The sequence below is a fragment of the Pan paniscus genome, chromosome 20 (assembly GCF_029289425.2).
Source record: "Pan paniscus chromosome 20, NHGRI_mPanPan1-v2.0_pri, whole genome shotgun sequence".
Classification (NCBI taxonomy): domain Eukaryota; kingdom Metazoa; phylum Chordata; class Mammalia; order Primates; family Hominidae; genus Pan; species Pan paniscus.
In genome coordinates this window covers 27,821,347-27,847,447 of record NC_073269.2, presented here as the reverse complement: position 1 = coordinate 27,847,447, position 26,101 = coordinate 27,821,347, and the positions used below count along the sequence as shown (strand labels likewise).

At 41.6% G+C, this 26,101-nt stretch overlaps 1 protein-coding gene across 3 annotated transcripts in view; it reads left to right on the top strand.

Annotated features, from left to right (window-relative positions):
* Positions 1 to 14,156, top strand: part of ZNF91 (zinc finger protein 91) — a 101,767-nt gene extending 87,611 nt beyond the window's left edge. For all 3 annotated transcript variants that reach the window (XM_063600086.1, XM_063600082.1, XM_063600084.1), the window contains one exon: positions 1,596 to 14,156. The gene's annotated coding sequence lies outside the window, so the exon portion shown is untranslated. The remainder of the gene's footprint in view (positions 1 to 1,595) is intronic.
* The last annotated feature ends 11,945 nt before the right edge of the window (positions 14,157 to 26,101 follow it).

Here is a 26,101-nt window from a genome sequence, read left to right as displayed (position 1 = left end):
GGTTCAGTGATATGTCATAATCCCTTCTGCGGGCTGGGCCCACATAAGGAGAGTCAAATCACTTGGGTGCTGGGAAGAGGCACATGTCACACCTGCAAGAAGGTCCAAGGATGAGATTAAAAATTCCGCAAAGGTCCAGATTCTAGGTATGAGAGTCAATGCTTCCTGTATGTTGCTTCTATATACATGAGCCACAATCTCTACAATGGACTGAATCCACTCATGAGAGCCTCAATTTTTTCTGTGTACTGTGTTCCCTTATTAGAATCACAGTCTCACAGGTGTGCTAGATTTTGATCTGAGAGACAGCAGTCAACTTGTGGTCCAGATCCACTCATGAGAGTCAATTTTCCAACTTTTGACTGTCTCCAGGTATGAGATTCAGAAGCTCAACAGTGGGCTGTGAAAGGATGATCATCTTTACTGTTTGCTGTGTGTGTGTAAGAGTGTCGCAATCTTACCTTTGTTCAGGGCCATGTTAAGACATGTTCTGTATCACCCAAGGGCTTTATATGGTATGCATGGGAGTCACAACTTCCTCTAAATCCTTTGTGCTGTTATGGACTCATGATAGTGTCTGTAGCTTTAAGCCCAGGTATGACAGTCGACATCTTTCTGATTGGCTGGGTCCAGATAGGAGAGTGCTCACCTGCCAGAGCTGGGTTTAGAAATGAGTCACCATCACAACTCTGGACAGAAATTCACAAATGAATGTCACAATTTTAACTGTGGACTGCATCCATGTGTGAGATTAAGTACCTCACCAGTGGGCTTCATCCATGTGTGAGGGTGACAATCCTAATGGTTGTCAGGATGAGCACACAAGAAACACAATCTCATCTGCACGCTGGGCCTTGTGATGACACTCTCTCTACCACCCAAGGGCTTTATACAATATGCGAGAGAGTGGTAACCTTTTATAACCTCCATACAGAAAGGAAACCCAGGATCTTACCCATTTTTCTACACCTAGCTATGACAGACAGTATTTGTCCTCTTAGCCAGTTCAAAATATTAGAGTCATTATTGCACCTGTGCACTGAGCCAATATATATGTCAAAATCCTACCTGTGTGTAGGGAGCAAACAGAAGAGTCACATCACCTAAGTTCTGGGCCAGAGATATGTGACAAACTTTTCTGAAAGAAGGGACCAGAAAAAAGAGACACATCACCTGGGTTCTCAGCCAGGGATATGTTACAATTCCACACTAAAAGCAGGGCACAGACAACAGCAGCACATCACCCGGATTCAGGGCTCAATGATATGTCACACTGTTACCTTTGGGTAATACCCAGGCATGAAAGACACATCACCTGATTCCTGGGTTCCACAATATGTAGCAATCTTTCCTATAAGCAGCATGAACGCAGAGGAGGAGAGTCACATCTATTAGGTGATGGGTGCAAAGATATGTCACAAGGCCTCTGGTGGTCATCGCCCAGGCAGGAGTCTCTCATACAGTATAAGTTGGGACCAGCATTAGGTCATGATATTCAACATATGCAGGGCCCAGGGAAATGAGAAGAGTTACATTACCTAGGTGCTCAATCCATTGATATGTTACAATAACCTTTTTTTTTTTTTTTTTGGCAGGGCCCAGACAGAAGAGAAGAGTCACATCATCTAGATGATGAATGAAAAGATACGTCATTATTCTCCTTTGGGCAGTGCTTCTGCAGAAAAGTTGCACCTTCTAGGTGTTGGACTCAGCAATATATCACAATGTCTGCAGTATTTTGGAAGGAGAGGAGAGTCACCATTACTTAGGTGCTACGCCCAGCAATACATCTCAATCACTTCTTGGGCAAAGCCCAAGCAGTAAAAAAGAGTCACATTACCTAGGTTCTGGGTATAGCAATATGTCACAAATGCCCCTAAGAAGAGGGCCCAGGAAAAGAGAGTCACCTTGGTGAGAATGTCAGAGATATTCCATTTTTGGGTATTCACAAAAAAGAATAAAGTCCCATAACCTAGAAGATGGGCTCTGCTCCATGACACAAATCACCCTAGTGGGCAGGTCCATTAAAGAGAAGGCTGTCAAAGCACATAGATGCTGGGCAAAGTGATATGTCATAATCCCCATGATGATAGGCCCAGAGACATGTCACAATGACCTCTTTAGGCAGAGACCAGGCAGAAGAATCACATCACTTGTGTGCTGGCCCTAGTGATAAGTCACTCTCATTTCTGTGGACATGGCCCAGGCAGAAGAGCAGAGTCACATTACCTAAGCGCTGGGTCAAGAGATATGTCACAATCTTTTACATGGGCAAAACCCAGGTAAAAAAGAGGAGTAATATCAGATAGTAGGTGTTGCCAGAGATATGTCAAAATGCCCCCTGTATGAAAGACTCAGGCAGTCAAAACACATTAGTTGGTTTCTTAACCTAGTGATATGTTATAATCTTTCCTGTGGGCATGATGCAGGCAGAAGACGAGAGTCATGTGATGGATGCAGAGACATGTCACAAGGTCTTCTGTGGGCAGGGTCCAGACTGAAGCCTTCCACCTGCTAGGGGTTGAGCCCAATGATATGTCACAATACCCAAATTATGCAGGGCCCAGGCAAAAAAAACGAGAGGCACATCACCTGGGTTCTGGATCCAACGATATATCACAATTTTCTATTTTGGCAAGACCCAGGCAGAAAGAAAAGTTACATCACCTAGGTGATGAATGAAAATACATATTATAATAGTTTTGTGGGCAGGACCCATGCGGGAGAGTCACATCACCTAGGTGTTGGACCCAGAAATATGTCACAATATACAGTGTATACAGAGCTGAGGCATGAGACAATAGTAACTTCACTCATTTGTTGAGCCCAGCTATACAATCCTTTTTTGGGCACAGCCGAAGTAGTAGAGGAGAGTTACATCACCTTGGTGCTGGGTCCAGCAATGTGTCACCATACCTGCTGAGGGGAGGGTACAGGCAAGAGAGCCACATCACTTAGGTGAGGGACCCAGAGATATCTCACAGTACCCCCTGTGGGTAGAACTCAGGAAAAAGGAGAGAGTCACATAATCTAGAAGCTGGGCTCAGCTGTATGTTACAATCACCCAGTGGACAGGTCCCAGGCATGAGAGTAGAGTCACATCACATAGGTGCTGGACCAAGCAATTTGTCACAACCTTCACTGTGGACAGGTCCCCAGAAAAAGAGAATCACATCATTTAGGTAACAAAACCTGAGTTAGTCACTGTTACTTGTTTGGGCAGAGGTCAGGAAGAAGTGTCACACAACATGTATGCTGGACTAAGCAATACATCACTCTCTCTGTTTTAGGCATGGCCCAGGCAGGAGAGAAGGGTCATATCACCTAAGCTCTGGATTCGCAGATAGGCCCCAATCTCTTTTTTGGGCAATGCTCGGGTAAGAGAGCAGAGTCACATCAAGTGGTTGATGGGCCCAGAGATATATCACATTGCCCCTTGTGGACAGGGACCAGGCAGGGGACTCACATCACGATAGAGGTAGGACAAGGAATACATCACAATACATTTTGAGAGCAGAACCAAAAAAGAGTAACATAATCTTTGTGTTGAGTGCAGCAATATGTTACACTTTTCTTTGTGGGCAGAACGTGTAAAGAAGGAAAAAGTTGGCCGGACACGGTGGCCTGTAATCCCAACACTTTGGGAGGTCAAGGTGGGCAGATCACCTGAGGTCAGGAGTTCAAGACCAGCCTGGCCAACATGGCAAAACGCTGTCTCTACTAAAAATACAAAAATTGGCTGGGTGTGGTGGCAGGCACCTGTAATTCTAGCTACTCAGGAGGCTGAGGCAGGAGAGTCACCTGAACCTTTGAGGCAGAGGCTGCAGTAAGCAAAGATCACGCCACTGCACTCCAGTGTGGGTGACACAGCAAGACTCCATCTCAAAAGAAAAAAAATAAAGAAAGGAAAAGTCACATAAGCTAGGCACTGGGCCCAGTGATATGTCATAGTCACCCATTTGAGAAGGGAACAGCGAAGAGAAGAGAGTCACATCACCTCTCTGGTGGACACAGAGATATCTCACAATGCTCTCTGTAGGCAGGGTCAGGGCACAAGAGTAATATAACTTGGGTGTTAGACCAAGCAACATGTCACAATGGCTGATATGGGCCAGACACAGACAAGGGAGTCACATATTTGGGTGTAGGGCTCAGTTATATGTTGAAATGCCCCCTGTGGGCAGCGACAAAGCAGGAGAGAAGATTCACATCGCCTGGATATAAGGCCCAGTGATACGTTACAATTCCCCTGTGAGCAGCGCTAAAGCAGAAGAATAGGGTAATATCACCTAGGGGCTGAGTCCAGTGATATGTCACAATTCCATCTGGGCTGGGCCCAGGCAGATGTGTCAAATCATGAAGGTTCTGTGAAGGTGCATATATCACAATCACACCTGCAGGAAGGTCCAATAATGAGATTAACAATCTCACACAGGTCCGGGTTCTAGGTATGAGAGTCAACACCTGTGTGTTGGATCCAAATAGATGAGTCGTAGTCTCAACAATTGACTTGATCCATGTGTGAGATCCTAGTTTCTATTTGCATTACTATTGGTACCAGTACCTATTAATTCTTCCACCTTCTACATCTTTGTTCTGTATGAATGTATATACAAAGATTGATACATATACAAGATTATATGAGTATTTCTATGTAAATATGTACACAAAAATTGTTCCTCCAAAGACATTTTTCAGTCTCTTAGCATATTCTAAGGGTGCAGATGTAGAATTATTTCTCTTCTCTGGCTCAGTAGCATGTCAGAATGGAACATAGGTATAGAATGTTTTTTGTATAGACAAAGCTTCACTTTCAGGGGCAAGGTTTGGGAAATAAGCTGATAGTAAAGTCATGTAACACTTTCTGTGCAGGTTAGCATTTCTGGACCTTGCTTTCCTTCTCAGTGTATGCATGAGCTATTCTCATGCACCACTGGGGGCCAGTCTTGATTAATCTACAGTTGAAATTTAGAGAACTGGCTGATTGAATCCACCTGGGCTGAGCTAACTGACATTGAAATCAGCTGGGCTGAGCTTATTGGCCAGTTAAAATCATCTGGGCTCAAATATCGGCTGACTGGAGTCACCTGGGCTAAACTAATTGGCTGATTTTAATCTCCTGGGATTGGTTAATTGACTGTAATGACCTGATTTGAGTTAATTGACTGATTGAAATCAAAAGTGCTGACCTAATTGGCTGATTGAAATCACCTAGAATGAGGTAACTGACTGATTGGATTTACCTGATCTGAGCTAATTGGCTGATCAGAATTACCTAGACCAAATTAATTGGCTAATTGGAATACACTGGGCTGAGCTAATTGGCTGATTGAAATAATCAGGGCTGAGTAAGTGGGCTGCTTGTATTCACCTCCCCTGAGAAGAATAAGTAGGGAAATGATCTCTGACTTACCTTTTTTTTTTTACAAGACATACTCATAAATGGACATTACATAGATATATTTATATATTTGTATGTGTTTGTATGTGTTTATCTACATATATTATATCTGTTAACCTTCAAGTTAAAGTGTGCAAAGGAATCTGAAATTTGCTTTCAATATTGCAGTCTATCTTCAATTTACAGACCTTGGCTTTTCTACCCCAATTCAAGAAGTCACTTCTTCAGTCAACCAAACCAATTACAAAATTGTGTTCCAATGTCACATGTTCAAAAATAAACAGTTCCTGAAAAGATGTAAGCTTTAAATGGAATTAGTCAGCATTTTCAATTTTGGTTAGTGCCTTTAAAGCTAGTTTATCTCTGTTTCTATATTAATCGGAATGAAAAGAAACATTTTTGACTTGGCATTGAATGACAGTTGTGATTTTAGTAAATTTCTTGCTCACACATAGGAGCAACAAAAAAATACTTTTTTTTTTGAGACAGAGTCTCACTCTGTTGCCCAGGCTGGACTGCAATGGCACAATCTCAGCTCACCACAACCTCCATCCACCAGGTTCAACTGATTCTCTTGCCTTAGCCTCCCAAGTAGCTAGGATTACAGGCATGTATCACCAAGCCCGGCTAACTTTGTATTTTTAGTAGAGACAGAGTTTCTCCATTGTTGGTCAGGCTGGTCTCGAACTCTCAACCTCAGGTAATCCACCCACCTTGGCCTCCCAAAGTGCTGGGATTACAGGCATGAGCCTCCGCACCCCGCCAGTTTCACAATACTTTTGAGCATGGGCATCAAAGTATCCTCAAGGTTAAAAATGTTGGGGTCCAAGCATTCTACCTCTTTGATTTGTATGGTTTGAATTATGACTCAGCATTTTAGGAACATGTTGGCTCCATAATCTTTCACCCACACCCCACTTGAAAAAGAAGATAATTTTTCAGATACACTTGCAGATACAACTGCATATTATCCACATCATTTTTCTTGGAACTGAAAACTGGTTTTATACTCAAACATCCTATTGGGCAACTGTCAAATAAATTAATTCTGACATTTGTTTAAAATTGGAAAGAAAGACTTTAATACTATTGCAGTAGATGTTATGGCCATTTTAATAGGATTCAAAAATTGATCACAACTCTGAACACAGACAACTCAGGATTTATAGTCAATAGAAAGAATAGATCAGTGGATAAAAAATTACTGAGAGAAATTTGATAAAATACCAAAAGAAGAGAGATTTTTTTCCAACAGGATTCTGGCTACAGGCAGGCTAACGACTTAAATATCAAGGAAGGGGAATTAAGTTTTCAGAAGTTGTAAAGAATATGTGGATTCTTACTAAGCAATTTTAGCAGGATTTCTGAAAATGAGCTTCTCAAACCAGGAGTAGGGTAGTAAGTCAAGGTTGGCTTAGTCAAAAAGAAGGTTCAGTTAAGCTTGACTAACCTTTGGTCATAAAGGGAGTGCTTGTCAGAATGAAGACTTTTTCCCATCTAATCTGAAAATAAATAAACAGTAAAAGAGGCTTTGTTTGGAAAATAAGTGCCCACTTCACCTGAGAATAACTCCATCTTCTTCTCTTTATCTTTGAATTTAGTGTAGCAAAAGAGCACTGGTCATTGCCACAGTTTTTATTTTTCTTTCATTCTTAAAAAGAGAGATTCTGTTTCATTCAAACAGCAAGTTACCAGACACAAAAACTATAGTTCCTGACCCCTATTGAAGCTGACAATGACTAGAGGACGTTCAGGACATTTGGGTGTAAGCAGAAGTATTGATGGAACTTTGGGGAGACTCCTTAGTTGAAGCTAACACAGCTGTGTGAGTCACTTTGACTTTGCACCTTTTCTCCTCCTTTGCTCTTGAAATGCACATGGTGGTTGGTGCAGGCTGGTGCTCCTACAGCCATCTTGGGCCATGAGACAGCCTACAGCATAAAAACCATCTACCAAAATTTTGTAGCAGAGAAGGATGCTGTGCTACGATGTGTGGCTCTCATGGAAAGGAACAAGAGGAGGGTAAATGCAGCATCTTCAACTGAAACACCCAAGTATTTGCCTTGGGACTCATGAAGGAAACAGCTCAACCCATGGAGAATGGAGGGAAGCAGGACAGGGCCACTGACCACTCATGAATGACACAGAGCCAAGGGAAACTACCCTGCCCAGGGAAGTGATGAGTGAATGTGTGATCCTGGAAAACCACACTTCTCCCATGGATCTTTGCCATCCTTGGGTCAGGAGATTTTCTCTTGAACCCATTCCATCAGCGCTTTTGGTCTGACACACAGAGCTGCTTGGTCTTGGCAGAGCAACTACTCAGGCACAAACAGAATCTCAGGAGCCTTAGATACTCTGGCTCCGGGATCTCTGGCAAAGGTGAAAGCTACTCAGAAAATGCAAGAATTTGGACCTCTGTAAACACCCCTAGGAAGAAAGCTGAATCCATTGGGCTGAGCAGCATCAGTCTGTGGACCCCACTTTCATAGAGCTTCACAGGATAAGACCCACTGGCTTTGAATTCCAGCCACTCCCCAGCAATGGCATTGCATCTACCTGGGATGGGACAGAGTTCCTGGAGACAGGGGCAGGCTGCCATATTTGCTGTTTGGATGACTCAGCCATTCCAGCCTGTGGGTTTAGGAAAGTCCAAACAAAACTGACAGCCTATGGAAAGAAACCTCCAGCAAAGCACAGTGGCTCTACCAAAATGTGGCCAGACTGCTTCTTTAAGTGGAACCCTGACACATTTTTTGTCTCAGGGTGGGGCCTCCTATCAGGGACTCCAGCCGGCCCCTCCCATATTCTCTGGCAGACGGATTTGATTTCTCTCTGGGATGCAGTGCCTAGTGGAAGGAGTGGGACGCCGTATTTCGTGTTTGGACAACTCAGCCATTCTAGCCTGTGGGCTTAGGAGAGACCAAATCATCAAGGGACAGAAGGAATCTCCCAGCATAGCACAGTGGCTCTATCGTAATGTGACCAGACTGCTTCTTTAAGTGGGACTATGATATGCTCCTCATCTCTGAGAGATAATTCCCAACCAGAGCCTCCAGCTACTCCCACTGATGTTCTCTGGGCAACAGAGGTTTGAAAACATTTTGGGGCATAGTTCCTAGAGAGAGGGGTGGGCCAACATCTTTGCTGTTTTGCAATGTAGCTGTTTCAGCCTCCAGGCTTGGGAGAGCCCACCCTGATGAGGGGCAAAAATGGTACCCCAGCACAGCATGGCTGCTCTATTAAAGTGGGGCTAAACTGCTTCTTTAAGTGGGTCCCCAATTCTGTTCCTCCTAGCTGGGTGAGACCTTCTAACTGGGATCTCCAGTCACCTCCTCCAGATGTGTTTGGGCTAGCAACATGTCTGCACCTCCCCTGGGGATGGAGCTCCCAAGGGAAAGAGTGGGCCGCTATATTTGCTGTTTCACAGCCTTCAGTGGTGATACCTCCAGATACTGAAAAATCCAAGAACTAGGAACTGGGGCAGATGCCCAACTGCAGCAGCTCTACAAAGAATGGCCAAATAGTTAAAAACAAACAAACAAACACTCCCATTCATAGGTCAGCAACCTCAAAGATTAAAGGTAGATAGGCACACAAAGGTAAGAAAGAATCAGCACAAGAATACTAAAAACTCAAGAAGCCAGAGTGCCCTCCCTTCTCCAAATAACCATATTACTTCTTCAGCAAGGGTTCAGAATGGGGCTGAGGCTGACATGGCTGAAATAACAGAAGTAGATCCCAGAATGTGGATATAAATGAACTTCACTGAGCTAAAGGAGGATGTTCTAACTCAATGCAAGAAAGCTAAAAATTATAATAAAACATTGCAGGAGCTGACAAAGTAGCTAGGATAGAGAAGTACCTAATCAACCTGGTAGAGCTGAAAAACATAATACAATAATTTCATAATGCAATCACAAGTATTAATAGCAGAATAGACCAAACAGAGGTCTGAGAAAAATGGGATTATGTAAACAGACCAAATCTATAACTGATTGGTGTACCTGAAAGAGCTGGGGAGACTGGAACTAATTTGGAAAACATATTTCAGAATATCATCCATGAGAATGTCCCCAATCTTGCTTTCCAGGCCAACATTCAAATTCAGAAAATGCAGAGAACCCCAGTAAGATACTCCATAGAAAGATCATACCCAAGACATATAAAAATCAGATTCTCCAAAGTTGAAATTGAAATGAAAAGAAAAAATGTTAAGGGCAGCCAGAGAGAAAGGTCAGGTCACCTACAAAAGGAAGCCCATCAGACTAATAGCAGACCTCTCAGTTAAAACCCTGCAAGCCAAAAGATGTTGTGGGTCAATATTTAACACTCTTAAAGAAAAGAAATTTTAACTCAGAATTGTATGTCTTGCCAAACTAAGCCTAAGCTGGGGTGAAATAACATTCCCTTTAGACAAGCAAATGCTGAGGTAATTCATTACCACCAGATCTGCCTTTCAATAGCTCCTGAAGGAAGCACTAATTTGGAAAGAAAGAATTATTACCAGCCACCACAAAAACACACTGAAGTACACAGACCAGTGACTCTATAAATCAACCACATAAACAAGTCTGCAAAATAACCAGCTAGCATCAAGATGACAGGATTGAATCTACATATTACAATACTAACCTTAAATGTAAGTGGACTAAATGCCCCAGTTAAAAGACACAGAGTGGCAAGTGGATAAAGAACCAAGACCCATTGGTATGCTGTCTTCAAGACACCCATCTCACATGCAATAACACACATAGCCTCAAAATAAAGAAATGGAGGAAATTTTACCAAGCAAATGGAAAACAGAAAAAAGCAGGGGTTGCAATCCTAGTTTCCAACAAAACAGACTTTAAACCAACAAAGATCAAAAAAGACAAATAGAGGCATTACATAATGGCAAAGGGTTCAATTAAACAAGAAGAACTAACTATCCTAAATATATATGCACTGAACACAGGACCAACCAGATTTCTATAACAAGTTTCTAGAGGTCTTCAAAGAGACCTATACCCCCACACAATAATAGTGGGAGACTTTAACACCCCACTGATAATATTAGACAGATTATTGAGACAGAAAATTAACAAAGATATTCAGGACCTGAACTGAGCTCTGGATCAAATGGATGTGAAAGATATTTACAGAACTTTCCACCCCAAAACAACAGAATATATATTCTTCTCTTCACCACATGGCACTTTGTCTAAAATTGGTCACATAGTCACAAGTAAAACACTCCTCAGCAAATGCAAAAGAACTGAAATCATAATAAACAATGTCTCAGACCACAGTACAATCAAATTAGAACTCAAGACTAAGAAACTTACTAAAAACCATACAATTCCATGGAAATTGAATAACCTGCTCCTGAATGACTTTTGGGTAAATAATGAAATTAAGGCAGATATCAAGAAGTTCTTTGAAACTAATGAGAACAAAGACAAAATATACCAGAATCTCTGGGACACAGCTAAGGCAATGTTAAGAAGAAAATTTATAGCACTAAATGCCCATATCAAAAATCTAGAAAGATCTTGGGTTGACAACCTAACATCACAACTAAAATAACTAGAGAAACAAGAGCAAAGAAATCCTAGAGCTAGGAGAAGACAAGAAATAACCAAAATCACTGGGCATGGTGGCTCACGCCTGTAATCCCAGCACTTTGGGAGGCTGAGGTGGGCAGATCACGAGGTCAGGAGATCAAGACCATCTTGGCTAACATGGTGACACCCTGTCTCTACTAAAAATACAAAAAATTAGCTGGGCGTAGTGGCAGGTGCCTGTAGTCCCAGCTACTCGGGAGGCTGAGGCAGGCGAATGGTGTGAACCCGGGAGGCGGAGCTTGCAGCAAGCTGAGATCGTGCCACTGTACTCCAGCCTGGGCAACAGAGTGAGACTCCATCTCAAAAAAAAAAAAAAAAAAAAAAAAAGAACCAAAATCAGAGCTGAACTAAAGGAGATAGAGACATGAGAAACCATTCAAAAGATCAACAAATTCAGGAGCTGTTTGTTTGTTTGTTTTAAAAAATCTAATAATATAGATATACCACTAGATAGACTAATAAGGAAGAAAAGATCAAAAATTCAAATAAACACAATCAGAAATAATAAGGGGGATATTATCACTGACTCCACAGAAATAAAAATAACCATCAGAGAATATTATAAACACCTCTATGCACATAAGATAGAAAATCTAGTTGAAATGGATAAATTCCTGGACACATATGCCCTCCTGAGACTAAACTAGGAAGAAATTGAATCCCTGAAAAGACAAATAACAGGCTCTGAAACTGAGGCAATAATAAAGAGCCGGCCAACCAAAAACACCCCAGGACCAAAAAGATTAACAGCTGAATGCTACGAAATTTACAAAGAAGAGCTGGTAAAATTCCCACTGAAACTGTTTCAAAGAATTGAAACAGAGGGTCTCCTTCCTAACTCTTTCTATGAGGCCAGCATCATCATGGTACCAAAACCTGGCAGAGACATACACACAAAAAGAAAACTTCAGGCCAATATTCTTGGTGAACATTGATGCAAAAATTCTCAACAAAATACTGGCAAACTAAATCCAGCAGTACGTAAAAAAGCTTATCCACCACAATTAAGTAGGCTAATATGTGATTGATCACATAAACAGAATTAAAGACAAAAACCACATGATTATCTCGATAAATGCAGAAAAAGCTTTCAATAAAATTCAACATCCATTCATGTTAAAAACTCTCAATACACTAGGTATTGAAAAAACATACCTCAAAATAATAAAAGCCATATATAACAAACCCACAGACAACATCATACTGAAAGGGCAAAAGCTGAAAGCATTCCCCATTAAAACCGGCACAAGACAAGGATGCCCTCTCTCACCACTCCTATTTAAGATAGTATTGAAAGTCCTGGCCAGAGCAATCAGGCAAGAGAAAGAAATAAAACGCATTCAAATAGAAAAATTAAGGTGCAAAAATTACTAGCATTCTTTTTTTTTTTTTTTTTTTTTTTTTTTTTTTGAGACGGAGTCTCGCTCTGTTTCCCAGGCTGGAGTGCAGTTGCGCGATCTTTGCTCACTGCAAGCTCCGCCTCCCGGGTTCGCGTCATTCTCCTGCCTCAGCCTCCTGGGTAGCTGGGACTACAGGTGCCCGCCACCATGCCCGGCTAATTTTTTGTATTTTTAGTAGAGATGGGGTTTCACTCCCTTAGCCAGGGTGCTCTCGATCTCCTGACCTCATGATCCGCCCACCTCGGCCTCCCAAAGTGCTGGGATTACAGGTGTGAGCCACTGCACCCGGCCTACTAGCATTCTTATACACCAACAACAATCAAGCCAAGAGCAAAATCCTGAATAAACTCCCATTCACAATCACCATGAATAGAATAAAACACCTAGGAATGCATCTAACAAAGGAAGTGAAAGGCCTCTACAAGGAGAACTATAAAACACTACTCAAAGAAATCAGAGCAGGGCATGGTGGCTCATGCCTGTAATCCCAGCACTTTGGGAGGCTGAGGTGGGCAGATCACAAGGTCAGGAGTTCGAGACCAGCGTGAGCAACATGGTGAAACCACATCTGTACTAAAAATACAAAAATGAGCCAAGCACGGTGGTGCACACCTGTAATCTCAGCTACTCAGGAGGCTGAGGCAGGAGAATCGCTTGAACCTGGGAGGCAAAGGTTGCAGTGAGCCAAGATCACACCACTGCACTTCAGCCTAGGTGACAGAGCAAGACTCCAACTCAAAAAAAAAAAAAAAGATGATATAAGACTTAATATTGTTAAAATGGCCACACTGCCCAAGTAAATGTGTAGAGTTAATAGAATTCCCATTAAACTACCACTGACATTTTTCACAAAACAAGAAAAAATGTATTTTAAAATTGATATGGAACCAAACGAGAACCTGAATAGTCAACACAATCCTAAGCAAAAAGAACAAAGCAGAAGACATCACACTACCCAACTTCAAACTATGCTAAGGTGCTACAGTAACCAAAAAAGCATGGTACTAGTACAAGAACAGACATAGACCAATGAAACACAATACAGAACCCAGAAATAAGACCGCATATCTACAACTATCTCATTTTTGATAAACCTGACAAAGACAAGCAATGGGAAAAGGACTTCCTATTCAATAAATGGTGCTGGGATAACTGGCTAGCCATATGCAGAAAATTGAAACTGACCCCCTTCCTCCATCATCCTCAGCAAACTAACACAGGAACAGAAAACCAAACACCACATGTTCTCACTCATAAGTGGAAGTTGAACAATGATAACACATGGACATAGGGAGGGGAACAACGTACATCAGGGCTAGTCAGGGGATGGGGGGCGAGAAGAGGGAGAGCATAAGGACAAATAGCTAATGCATGCAGGGCTTAAAACCTAGATGATGTGTTGATTGGTGCGGTAAGCCACATGGCACATGTATACCTATGTAACAAACCTGCACGTTCTGCACTTGCATCCTGGAACTTAAAGTAAAATTTAAAAAAAGAACTGAACTCCTTCCTTACACTATATACAATAATTAAGTCAAGATGGTTTAAAACTTAAATGTAAAACCCAAAACTATAAAAACTTTGGAAGACAACCTAGGCAATACGATTCAGGACATAGGCATGGGCTAATATTTTATGATGAAGATGCCAAAAACAATTGGAACAAAGGAAATATTGATAAATGGGATCTAATTAAACTGAAGAGCTTGTGCACAGCAAAAAAAAAAAAAAAAAAAAAAAAAGAAATGCCTACAGAGTAAGCAGACAACATACAGAATGGGAGAAAATTTTTGTGAACTATGCATCTGACAAAGATTTAATTTCCAGCATCTACAAGGAACTTAAATTTACAAGAAAAAAGCAAACAACCCCATTAAAAAGTGGGCAAAGGACAGGAAGAGACACTTCTCAAAAGACATACACACAGCTAATAAAGCATGTGAAAAAATCACCTCAACATCACCAATAATTAGAGAAATGCAAATCCAAACCACAATGAGATACTGTTTTATACCAGTCAAAATGGCTATTATTAAAAACTCAGAAAATAACAGATGTTGGCAAAGTTGTGGAGAAAAAGGAACATTTTTACCCTGTTGGTGGGAGTGTAAATGAGTTCAACCATTGTGGAAGACAGTGTGATGATTCCTCAAAGACCTAAAGACAGAAATATTATTCACCCCAGCAATCTCATCACTGAGTATATACCCAAAGGAATGTAAGTCTTTCTATTATAAAGACACATGCATGCACACGTTCATTGCAGTTATAGTCACAATAGCAAATACCTTAAATCAACCCATGTGTTCATCAATGATAGACTGGATAAAGAAAATATAGTACATATACACCATGGAATACTGTGCAGCCATAAAAAAAGAAGAAGATCATGTCCTTTGTAGAGACATGGATGAAGCTGGAGGTCATTGTCTTTAGCAAACTAACAAAGGTACAGAAAACCAAATACTACAAGTCCTCACTTATAAATGGGAGCTAGATGATGAGAACACACAGACACATACAGGGGAACAACATGCACTAAGGCATATTGTGAGGTGAAGAGTGGGAGGAGGGAGAGAAGCAGAAAAAATAACTAATGGATAGTAGGCTTAATACCTGGGTGATAAAACAATCTGTACAACCAATCTTTATGACTCATCTTTACCTATGTAACAAACCTGCACATCCGGCACATGTACCCCTGAACTTAAAAGTTAGAAAAAGAAAAAAAAAAAGTAGCAAAAAGATAATTTTTGACTGCCTTGGTGCACAGTCCAGAGTCATGGACTGTCCAGCTCTAAGATTCTTATTTATGAGAAAGAAAGCATTCTGTATCTTGTCTGCACTACTGTTATATTGGGCATCCTTCTACTTATAGGCAAATGTAATCCTAACCAAAGTGCTAGCTTTGACATGGAATCGCTGGTAATCTTCGGTAAGACATATCACTTTCCAAGGACCATTTTTTTATCTGCATAGTGGTGGAGGCAGGAGTGGGGAAGATTTAATTCTGAAGTTCAAGTGCCTTCATATGGCCCACATCCATAGTTCCTTGTACAGTTAATAGCATCTCAGATTCTCTTTGTGGGAGTACTCCACCACAAAGGGTCCATCAGTCCATGTGTTAAGTGAGGATGTCACCACTTTCTAGATGCAGAGGACAGGGGACATATTGGGTATGCTCCAGTGGGAGCTGCTGGGGTATAAAGGTGGGTCTCACATGCGCACATTGTCTGTGGGCCTTGAAGGATCCTGTGTGCATGACCTTTTTTGGGCAGAAGGTCCAGCTACCCAGTGCAGAACCCGTCTATTTCTGTCCAACTGAGGAAGATCTGGGTACACCCTGATCACAGCCCTGCTACACCCATCCTAGTTGGTAGGGAGCTTGCACCGTGTGCATGCTGAGCTGTGGCTTAAGCACTTTGACATCTAACATCTCACTGGATAACTGGGAAACTGAGGTCTGGAGAGAAGCAGAGACTGGCCCAGAGAACATAAAGTTGGCAGAGTCCACAGGATAAAAGAGCATTCTGACCTCATAGGCCAGGGCTCATCCCTATCACGGGGTTTGCTTTGAGAATGAGAGTCCCTGAGATCTTGAGAATTTCTGCCAATTTTCTCGTATGGAGCACACTCATATCTGCACCATTAAACTTGCACAGGTTTCCATGCATGAGCGAGCACACACACACAGAGACTTCTCAGGTTAAAGGTCAGAAGAGCAGTTAACACTGATGGAGTGACAAGAAGACAGAGGATGAGGGCAGCTCTGCCACGGGGTAGGGGCACCCAGTCTCCTGGGTAACATGCCCAGGACCTATAACATGGGGAGGAGAAAAGATAACAGGCTGATGACTTGGGAACCTCAAGGTTCCCATGGATCTGCCTGTTCTGTGGCCATCCCCAGGAAAGCTTTTAGAGGACAAAAACTTAGTTTCTGCATTCATTGCTCTGTGTAATTAAAATTGGGTGTAATCCCCCTACACACAGTATGAAGGGGAATACAGTAGTGAAAAACCTCAAATTTTTCTCTGTAAATTGAAGTAATTGACCTGGGTGGCATCTAAATTTCAAACGCTCAAAAAGGTGAGTTGACCTTGCTGTCTATCAATTACCCACTGTACTCTCAGATCCTTGGAAATTTCTCCATATCCTCTGGAGGTCTTTCAGAGCAGAAATTTGCTTGGGGGTTTGTGGGACTGAGCACTCAGGCTAGTGTAGAATGTGGCAGAGCATCAGATCACTGCTCTGAAGACCATCCCTGTCATAGCTCTGGGGTTCTTTTTTGGAAGTGGAACCAGAGTCATTTTCCAGGCTGGGATGATGAACTTGTGAGTTAACTGGATACCTCAGAACAGTGGAGGCAAACAAGGAAGCACAGGAGGCTTCTGAGGTCTCTTACATTGCCCTGGAGCCTGTAGGCCTCACTCATTTGCCCTCTTGTATCATAGTTTATTTGTTTGTTAAATTATTTTATGTTTGGATTTAAAATTTTTTTTAGTTTGTTGAAGGTTTGTCAATTTTTAACTTTTCAAAAAAGCCAATTTTTTCATTGATCTTTTGTATTTTTTGTTCAATTTTTTTCTGCTCTAATCTTTATGATTTTTTTCTTCTAATAACTGTAGGTTTGGTTTGCTCTTGCTTTTCTAGTTCTCTAAGATACAGTATTAGGTTGTGTATTTGAGAATTTTTTGGGGGGGGATGTAGGCACTTATACCTATAAACTTTCCTGTTAGTACTGCTTTTGTGTATCCCATAGATATTGATACATAGTGTTTTTATTATCATTTGTTTCAAGAAAATTTTTAATTTTCTTCTTAATTTCTTCATTGACCCACTGATCATTCAGGAGCATATTGTTGATTTTTCATGTATTTGTATAGTTTTTATAATTCCTCTTTTTATTAATTTCTAATTTTATTCCATTGTGGACAAATAAGATATTTGATATTATTTCAAGTTTTTGAATGTTTTAGGACTTGTTTTGTGGCATAACATATAGTCTATCCTTGAAAATAATCCATGTGCTAAAGAAAAGAATGTATATTCTGCAACCATTACATGAAATGTTCTCTAAATCCCTATTAGATACATTTGATCTATAGTACAGATTAAGTCCAACATTTCTTTGTTGATATTCTGTCTGGAATACCAATTCAATGCTGAAAGTGGAGTGTTGGAGTCTCCAGCTATTATTGTATTGGAGTCTATCTGTCTCTTTGGCTCTAATAATATTTGCTTTACATATTTCATTGCTCAAGAGTTGGGTGTATTTATATGTAAAATTGTTACAGTCTCTTGTTAACTTTACCCCTTTATCATTATATAGTAACCTCTTTGTCTTTTCTTATAATTTTTGTCTTAAAATCTATTTTTCTAATGTAAGTATAGCTACTACCGCATTTTTTTTGTTTCCATTGACATTGAATATCTTTTTCCACTTCTAAAACTTTCAGTCTATGTGTGTCTTCATAGATGAGGTGAATTTCTTACAGGCAAAGGATCAATATGTCTTGTTTTTATATACATTCATCCCCTCTGTCTTGACTGGAGAGTTTAGTCTATTTACATTCAATGTTATTATTGATAAGCAAGAACTTACTTCTGCCATTTTATTTGATTTATGGTTGCTTTGTGGTCTTCTCTTTTATCTTTCTTTGCTTTTTGTCTTCCTTTTAGTGAAGGTAGTTTTCTCTGGTGATATGATTTAGTTTTGTACTTTTTATTTTTTGTGTATTCCTTGTATGTTTTTTGGTTTGAACTTACCATGAGGCTTGCAAATGCTATCTTATAACCTATTATTTTAATCTAATAACAACTTAACACTGTTTGAATAAACAAAGAAGCAAAAAGAATAATAAAAACTCTATGCTTTAATTCTTTTCCCTTACTTTTTGTTGTTTCTATGTATATGTAATTTTACTGTCTATGTCTTGAAAAGTTGTCGTAGTTGTTATTTTTGATTGGTTTATTATTTAGTCTTTCTACCTTGCATAAGAGTAGTTCATACATCACAGTTACAGTGTTATAATATTATTTGATTTTCTGTGTACTTACTATTACCAGCAACTGTATTTAACTATGTGGTTTAAATAATTCCTCCATCAGCAGGTATAAGCTGAGTTTCGTTTGGTTTTTCTTTCTGTTATAACATGAAAGCACTGAATTCAATGCCTCACAATTGCTGAACTCTCCCTTTCTGCACCATGCCACCATTGTTGGGGGATGTGGGAGAAATAGTGTAAGAGATTCAAGACTGTTTTTCCTACCCGTTCAGTGCCTCTTTCAGCAATATGAAGTTAAAACCAGGTACCATGAGTGCTCACCTGATTTTTGTTTCTTATGAAGGTGCTTTTTAAATGTAGGTTGTTGTTAAATTGGTGTCCTTGCAGGGGGGAAGGTTGGTGAAGCCTTCTATTCTACCATCTTGATGTACCTATGAACTGGTTATGGCTTTTTTTTTTTTTTTTTTTTTTTTTTGAGACAGAGCCTTGCTCTGTCACCCAGGCTGGAGTGCAGTGGCACTATCTTGGCTCACTGCAACCTCCACCTCCTGGGATCAAACAATTCTTCTGCCTCAGCCTCCAGAGTAGCTGGGATTACAAGCACACACCACTACACCTAATTTTTATATTTTTAGTAGAGACAGGGTTTCGCCATGTTGGCCAGGCTGGTCTCAAACTCCTGACCCCAGGTGATCCGCCTGCCTCAGACTCCCAAAGTGTTGAGATTACAGGCATGAGCCACAGCTCCCAGCGGACGTTTTAAATTAATTAGTTTAAAGCTACATACCCATATAAGTTTTCCATTGTCTCCAAATTACTAGAGGCCCCATTTTAAAATGAAATTTTGGCCTCTAAATTTCTTTATTATAACATTTAGTAAATAGAAAATTATCAAAGAACTATTCAAAACATTTAGTCTGTAACTGTCGTTGCTACCATATAATAAATTCTATGAGGGCAGGGACTCAGTCGGTGACTCATGGGTTCTCTGATATGTGACTGCTCTTTGTGGTAATTAAACCTCTGCATAAAATAATGAATGAATGTCTGCACATTAAAAAAATAATTCCACATAAAATGTAGATCTATGTGATCATCTTAGGAAACTGTATATTCCTTCCATAGCAGGAAGAGGTTATCCTGGATATTGTGGGGTCATGGCTTATGAGAACAATGGACCTGACTATAGAAAAAACAAGCAGTGATCAGTTTAGAGTTTTTCATAAGCCAACAACTTGGATTATAAAAAAGAACCCTCCCCTTCCCCCTCCCCCTCCCCTCCCCCTCCCCCTCCCCTCCCCCTCCCCCTCTCCCTCTCCCGTCTCCCACTTTCCACGGTCTCCCTCTGATGCCGAGCGGAGGCTGGACTGTACTGCCGCCATCTCGGCTCACTGCAACCTCCCTGCCTCATTCTCCTGCCTCAGCCTGCCGAGTGCCTGGGATTGCAGGTGCGCACCGCCACGCCTGACTGGTTTTTGTATTTTTTGGTGGAGACGGGGTTTCGCCGTGTTGGCCGGGCTGGTCTCCAGCTCCTGACCGCGAGTGATCTGCCCGCCTGGGCCTCCCGAGGTGCCGGGATTGCAGACAGTCTCCCTCACTCAGTGCTCATTATTGACCAGGCTGGAGTGCAGTGGCATGATCTCCGCTCGCTACAACCTCCACCTCCCAGCCGCCTGCCTTGGCCTCCCAAAGTGCTGAGATTGCAGCCTCTGCCCGGTCACCACCCCGTCTGGGAAGTGAGGAGCGTCTCTGCCTGGCTGCCCATTGTCTGGAATGTGAGGAGCCCCTCTGCCCGGCTGCCCAGTCTGGGAAGTGAGGAGCGCCTCTTCCCGGCCGCCATCCCGTCTAGGAAGTGAGGAGCATCTCTGCCCAGCCACCCTGTCTGGGATGTGAGGAGCGCCTCTGCCCGGCCGCGACCCCGTCTGGGATCTGAGGAGTGTCTCTGCCCGACCGCCACCCCGTCTGGGAGGTGAGGAGCGTCTCTGCCCGGCCGCCCCGTCTGAGAAGTGAGGAGCCCCTCCACCCGGCAGCCGCGCCGTCTGGGAAGTGAGGAGCCCCTCCACCCGGCAGCCGCCCCGTCTGGGAAGTGAGAAGCGTCTCCGCCCAGCAGCCGCCCAGTCCGGGAGGTGGGGGGCAGCCCCCGCCCAGCCAGCTGCCCAGTCCCAGAGGGAGGTGGGGGGCATCCCCACCCGGCCAGCCGCCCCATCTGGGAGGGAGGTTGGGGGCAGCCCCCGCCCGGCCAACCGCCCCATCCGGGAGGGAGGTGGGGGGCAGCCCCCGCCCAGCCACCGCCCTGTCCCGGAGATGGGGGGCGCCTCTGCCCGGCCGCCCTGTCTGGGAGGTGAGGAGCCCCTCTGCCCGGCCACGACCCCGTCTGGGAGGTGTACCCAACAGCTCATTGAGAACGGGCCATGATGACGATGGCGGTTTTGTTGAATAGAAAAGGGGAAAATGTGGGGAAAAGATAGAGAAATCAGATTGTTACTGTGTCTGTGTAGAAAGAAGTAGACATAGGAGACTCCATTTTGTTCTGTACTAAGAAAAATTCTTCTGCCTTGGGATGCTGTTAATCTGTAACCTTACCCCCAACCCCGTGCTCTTTGAAACATGTGCTATGTCCACTCAGGGTTAAATGGATTAAGGGCGGTGCAAGATGTGCTTTGTGAAACAGATGCTTGAAGGCAGCATGCTCGTTAAGAGTCATCACCACTCCCTAATCTCAAGTACCCAGGGACACAAACACTGCAGAAGGCAGCAGGGCCCTCTGCCTAGGAAAACCAGAGACCCTTGTTCACATGTTTATCTGCTGACTTTCCCTCCACTATTGTCCTATGACCCTGCCAAATCCCCCTCTCCGAGAAACACCCAAGAATGATCAATAATTACTAAAAAATAAAAAAATAAAAAAATAACATATATACTGAAAAGATGTAGAAGAGAGTGTAAAATAATACAAAGGTGCTCCTTAGGACAAAGATGTTTTGGGTGACTGTGGACTCAGGTGAGAATTTAGGAGTGATGTTGGACCTATGAATGTGTTGGACCCCACTACTTGTGTTGAACAGGATAAAAGTCATGGAGCTGCTGGCCCAGGTTAAAAGTTCCAAACACAAAACATTAAAAAATAATAAAAGCACAACATGTGATAAATGTGGAATTCTGTTATTAACTACTCCAGAACAGTGTTTTAAATAATTTTTGTGTTGTTTATTGTGTTCCATTTGCCAGTAACATACATAGGAAAAATGACATTTATAAGCATATTCAGAATTCAGCACATAATTTGGATATTAGAGATTCAAATATATTTGGAATCATATAGTTTAAGCTATGCCCACCTGAGGTTTTTTGGGCTGATGGTGATGGCCTGGGAGATACTCAAGAGGCAGATGGTGTCAATGCACATGCTCTGGCCACTCTCTGAACATAGAAAACACTTTCTATTTACTGAGAAATATTACTGAGAAAATATTTCAACTCCAAATCAGTCATCATCTAAAGGACTTTTTTTAGAGAGTACCAAGGAGTTGGCCATAGTCAGGTGCTTGAGAATCAAATCTGTGGATCATAATGTGCATCTGGTAAATAAAGAAAACTCTGATGCCAAGAAACAAAAAATCCCAGCTATTTAACTATGGTCTGAGATAAGATCATTCCTACTGCTATATTACTGGAGACAATCTGTTATTTTCAAGTGACTTATAATTTCATTCCAAGTGAGGAGATCTTTCATGGACAGATGAGGTCTGCTTTATGGAGGAAACCAAAACATTCTGCCGTATACTTGCCATTGTTTCCAACTCAGAAATATTTTATTGAACCTCTTTTTTTGTAACAGTTTTGTTCTAAAAAGAAAAACATATATTCCCACTATATTGTAGCACTACTCTAGAATACTATAACAAGTTTTACATGTATTTTTATCATAAATCTACAACGTGCTTTATTGTTCCCTTTTTACAGGTGAGGAGATATTAAACAAAAGAAGGCTGAATGACATTTCTAAAGTCACCTCATTATAAAAATAAAGTTTCAGGAGTAGACAATGTGCTTATCCACTATGTTTCTCAATCTTACAGACACAGATACACTTTAATATGTCACAAATTTATTTTTAATTTTTGCATATTTTGTACGTTTTATAACTATAAAATACAGTTGTACTTTTAAAAAGTTTTGATTGTGGCAATTTCTCATTTAAATCTAATTAAATTAAATCTAACCATTAATTATACAGAAAATTAGTATTTTTGATGAATAAAAACATTAAATAAAGTTATTTCAATATTATAATTATTAAGTATATTTAAACATAAATCCGTTTTGGAGAGGGAAACTGGAGGCAGGACCAGAAGGTTCTTGCCCTGACATGTCTGAGGTCAACCAGATGGCTCCTCCATTGCCATGTCTAAGATTCACCACATGGCTCTTGCCAAGTGGCAGTACCATTCAGGTCCAGCAGAAGAATGTGATCATGATTCTCTGCAGCCTCAGTCTTCCTGGTCCCACCTGCGTGGTCTTCCCATCTCAGCCTCCTGAGTACCTGGGACTACTCGGAACTTCTTTCTCTTTTTTTCTAAAGCCACTTTCAGTTTGTTTCCACAGTATTTCTAGTGACTTGCTGTTGTTTTTCTTCTTTGTTCTTTCTCTATCTATTTTCCTACACTCCTTCCTATAAGCTGAAGTTAACTATTTTTTTTTTGTCACACTCCAGCGTGGGTGTGACAAATGGAGAAAGAGAGAAAAAAAGAGAGGGGATAATATTGATTGTGATATTTATTATTCTCTTTACCTTTTTCACTCATTTATTTTCCTTAATATTGTTTGTTATTATTTCTTTGTTATTGTTAAATATTTACTGTTGGGTTTTTTGTTTATTTATTTTGAGACAGCTGTCGGCTGTGAGCATTGGGCTTAGCCACCAGATTGCCATGTCTATGGCCAACCAGATGGCTCTTGCCTTGCCATGTCTAAGGTCCTCCAGATGCCTCATGTTTCACCATGTCTAAGGTCAACCAGATGGCTCTTGCAAGCGGCAGTCCCACTTAGATCCAGCAGATGGATGCCATCCTGATTCACTGCAGCCTTGATCTTTCCAGTCTCACCCAGGTGGTTTTCCCATCTCAGCCTCCTGAGTACCTTGGACTACTCAGACCTTCTTCCTTTTTTTTTTTCCTAACCCCACTTTCAGTTTGTTCCACAGTACTTAGAGTGACTTGCTGTTGTTTTTCTTGTTTGTTCTTTTCTCTATTTTCCTATAGTCCTTTGCGCACATTGCAGTTGAATTTTTAGGTTATTTTTTATTTGTCACACTCCAGCCTGGGTGTGACAAAAGGAGAGAGAGAGAGAGAGAGAGAGGAAATCTTAACTGTGATATTAATTACCTTTTATTTTTTTCACTCCCACTTATTTATTTATTGGTCCTTAATATTGTTATTTCTTTATTATTGTTAAATGTTTACTGTTGGTATTTTTGTTTATTAATTTTGAGACAGATGCCAGCCATGACCCTTGGTCTTAGCCACCAGCTTGCCATGTCTAAGGTTGACCAGATGGTTCTCACCTGTGGCAGTACCCTTCAGGTCCAGTAGAGGGATGTGATCGAGATCTCCCCAGTCTTGCCTGGGTGGTCTTCCCATCTCGGCCTCATGAGTACCTGGGACTACTTAGACCTTCTTCCTTTTTTTTTTTCTAACCCCACTTTCAGTTTGTTTCCAGAGTACTTAGAATGACTTGCTGTTATTTTACTTGTTTTCTTTCTCTCTCTATTCTACATACCTTTCTACACGCTTAAGTTTACCTTTTAGATTTTTTTGTCACACTCCAGCTGGGTATGACAAATGAAGAGAGAGAGAGAGAGAGAAAGAGAGTGAAGAAGATCTTACTTGTAATATTAATTACTTTTTATCTTTGTTGACTCCTGCTTATTGATTTACTGGTGTTTAGTATTGTTTGTTATTATTTCTTTGATATTGTTAAATATTTACTGTTGGTTTTTTTGCTTATATATTTTCTGATGGATATCAGCCATGAGCATTGGGCTTAGCTGCCAGCTTGCCATGTCTGAAGTTGACCAGATGGTTCTCGCTGGTGGCCATACTGTTTGAGGTCCAGCAGAGGGATGTGATTATGACTCTCTGTAGCCTCAATCTTGTTCTCACATGGGTGATCTTTCCATCGCAGCCTCTAGAGTCCCTGCAACTACTAGGACCTACTTCCTTTGTTTTTGTTCTAACCCCACTTTCAGTTTGTTCCACAGTAGTTAGAGTGACTTGCTGTTGTTTTAAATCTTTGTTCTTTTCTCTATTTTTCTATGTTCCTTTCTGCATGCTGAAGTTGACCTCTTAGATTTTTTTTATTTTTGTCACACTCCAGCTTGAGTGTGATAATCAGAGAGAGAGAAGAATATCTTAATTGTGATGTTAATTATTTTTTACCCTTGTTCACTCTCATTTATTTATTGGTCTTTTACCGAGACCAGCTCAGTCGTGGAGACCCTAACCCAGCGGCACTAGAGGAATTAAAGACACAGACACAGATACAGAGTGCAGAGTGGGAATCAGGGGGCTGATAGCCTTCAGAGCTGACCGCCACAAACAGAGTGCTACCCACATATTTATTGACAGCAAGCCAGTGATAAGCATTGTTTCTATAGATTATAGATTAACTAAAAGCATTCCTTACGGGAGACAAAGGGATGGGCTCTGGCTAGTTATCTGCAGCGGGAACATGTCCTTAAGGCACAGATTGCTCATGCTATTGTTCATGGTTTAGGAATGCCTTAAGCGGCTTTCCACCCTGGGTTGGCCAGGTGTTCCTTGCCCTCATTCTGGCAAACCAAAAACCTTCAGCATGGGCATCATAGCCATCACAAGCATGTCACAGTGCTGCAGAGATTTTGTTTATGGCCAGTTTTGGGGCCTGTTTATGGCCAGATTTGGGAGCCTGTTCCCAACAGTCTTTAATATTGTTTGTTATTATTTCTTAGTTATTGTTAAATATTTACTGTTTTTTTTTTTGTATATTTATTTTGTGACATATGTCGGCTGCGAGTGTTGGACTTAGTCGCCAGCTCACCATGTCTAAGGTCAAACTGATGGCTCTTGCTGGTGTCAAGGTTGACCACATGGCTCTCATTGGCAGCAGTATTGTTCAGGCCCAGCAGAGGGATACAATCATGATTCAATGCAGCAACGATCTTCGTGGTCTCATCCGGAAGGTTTTCCCATCTCAGCCTCCCATTTACCTGGGACTACACAGTCCATCTTCCTACTTTTTTTTTCTACCCCCACTTTCATTTTGCTTCCACAGTATTTAGGGGGAGTTGCTGTGGTCTTTATTCTTTGTTCTTTGCTCTGTTTCTTTTTTTCTTTTATTTTTTGCTACCTTCTTTCCTCCACACTGACATGGATGTTTAATTTTATTTTATTTTTTGTAGGTCTTCTAACTCTGTCACACCCTGGCTGGAGTGTAGGTGTTCAATCAGCAGTGAGTCATTACCGTGACCTTGCCCTCCAGCCTGTGTGTGACAGTGTGACACACAGAGATTGATGGAGAGAGGGATAGACAGAGAGACAGAGACACAGACAGTGGCAGAGAGACCAAAACAGAGACAGACAGAAAGACAACAATTAGTTGTGATATTAATTCCATTTTACCTTTGTTCACTCCCACTTACTTATTTAT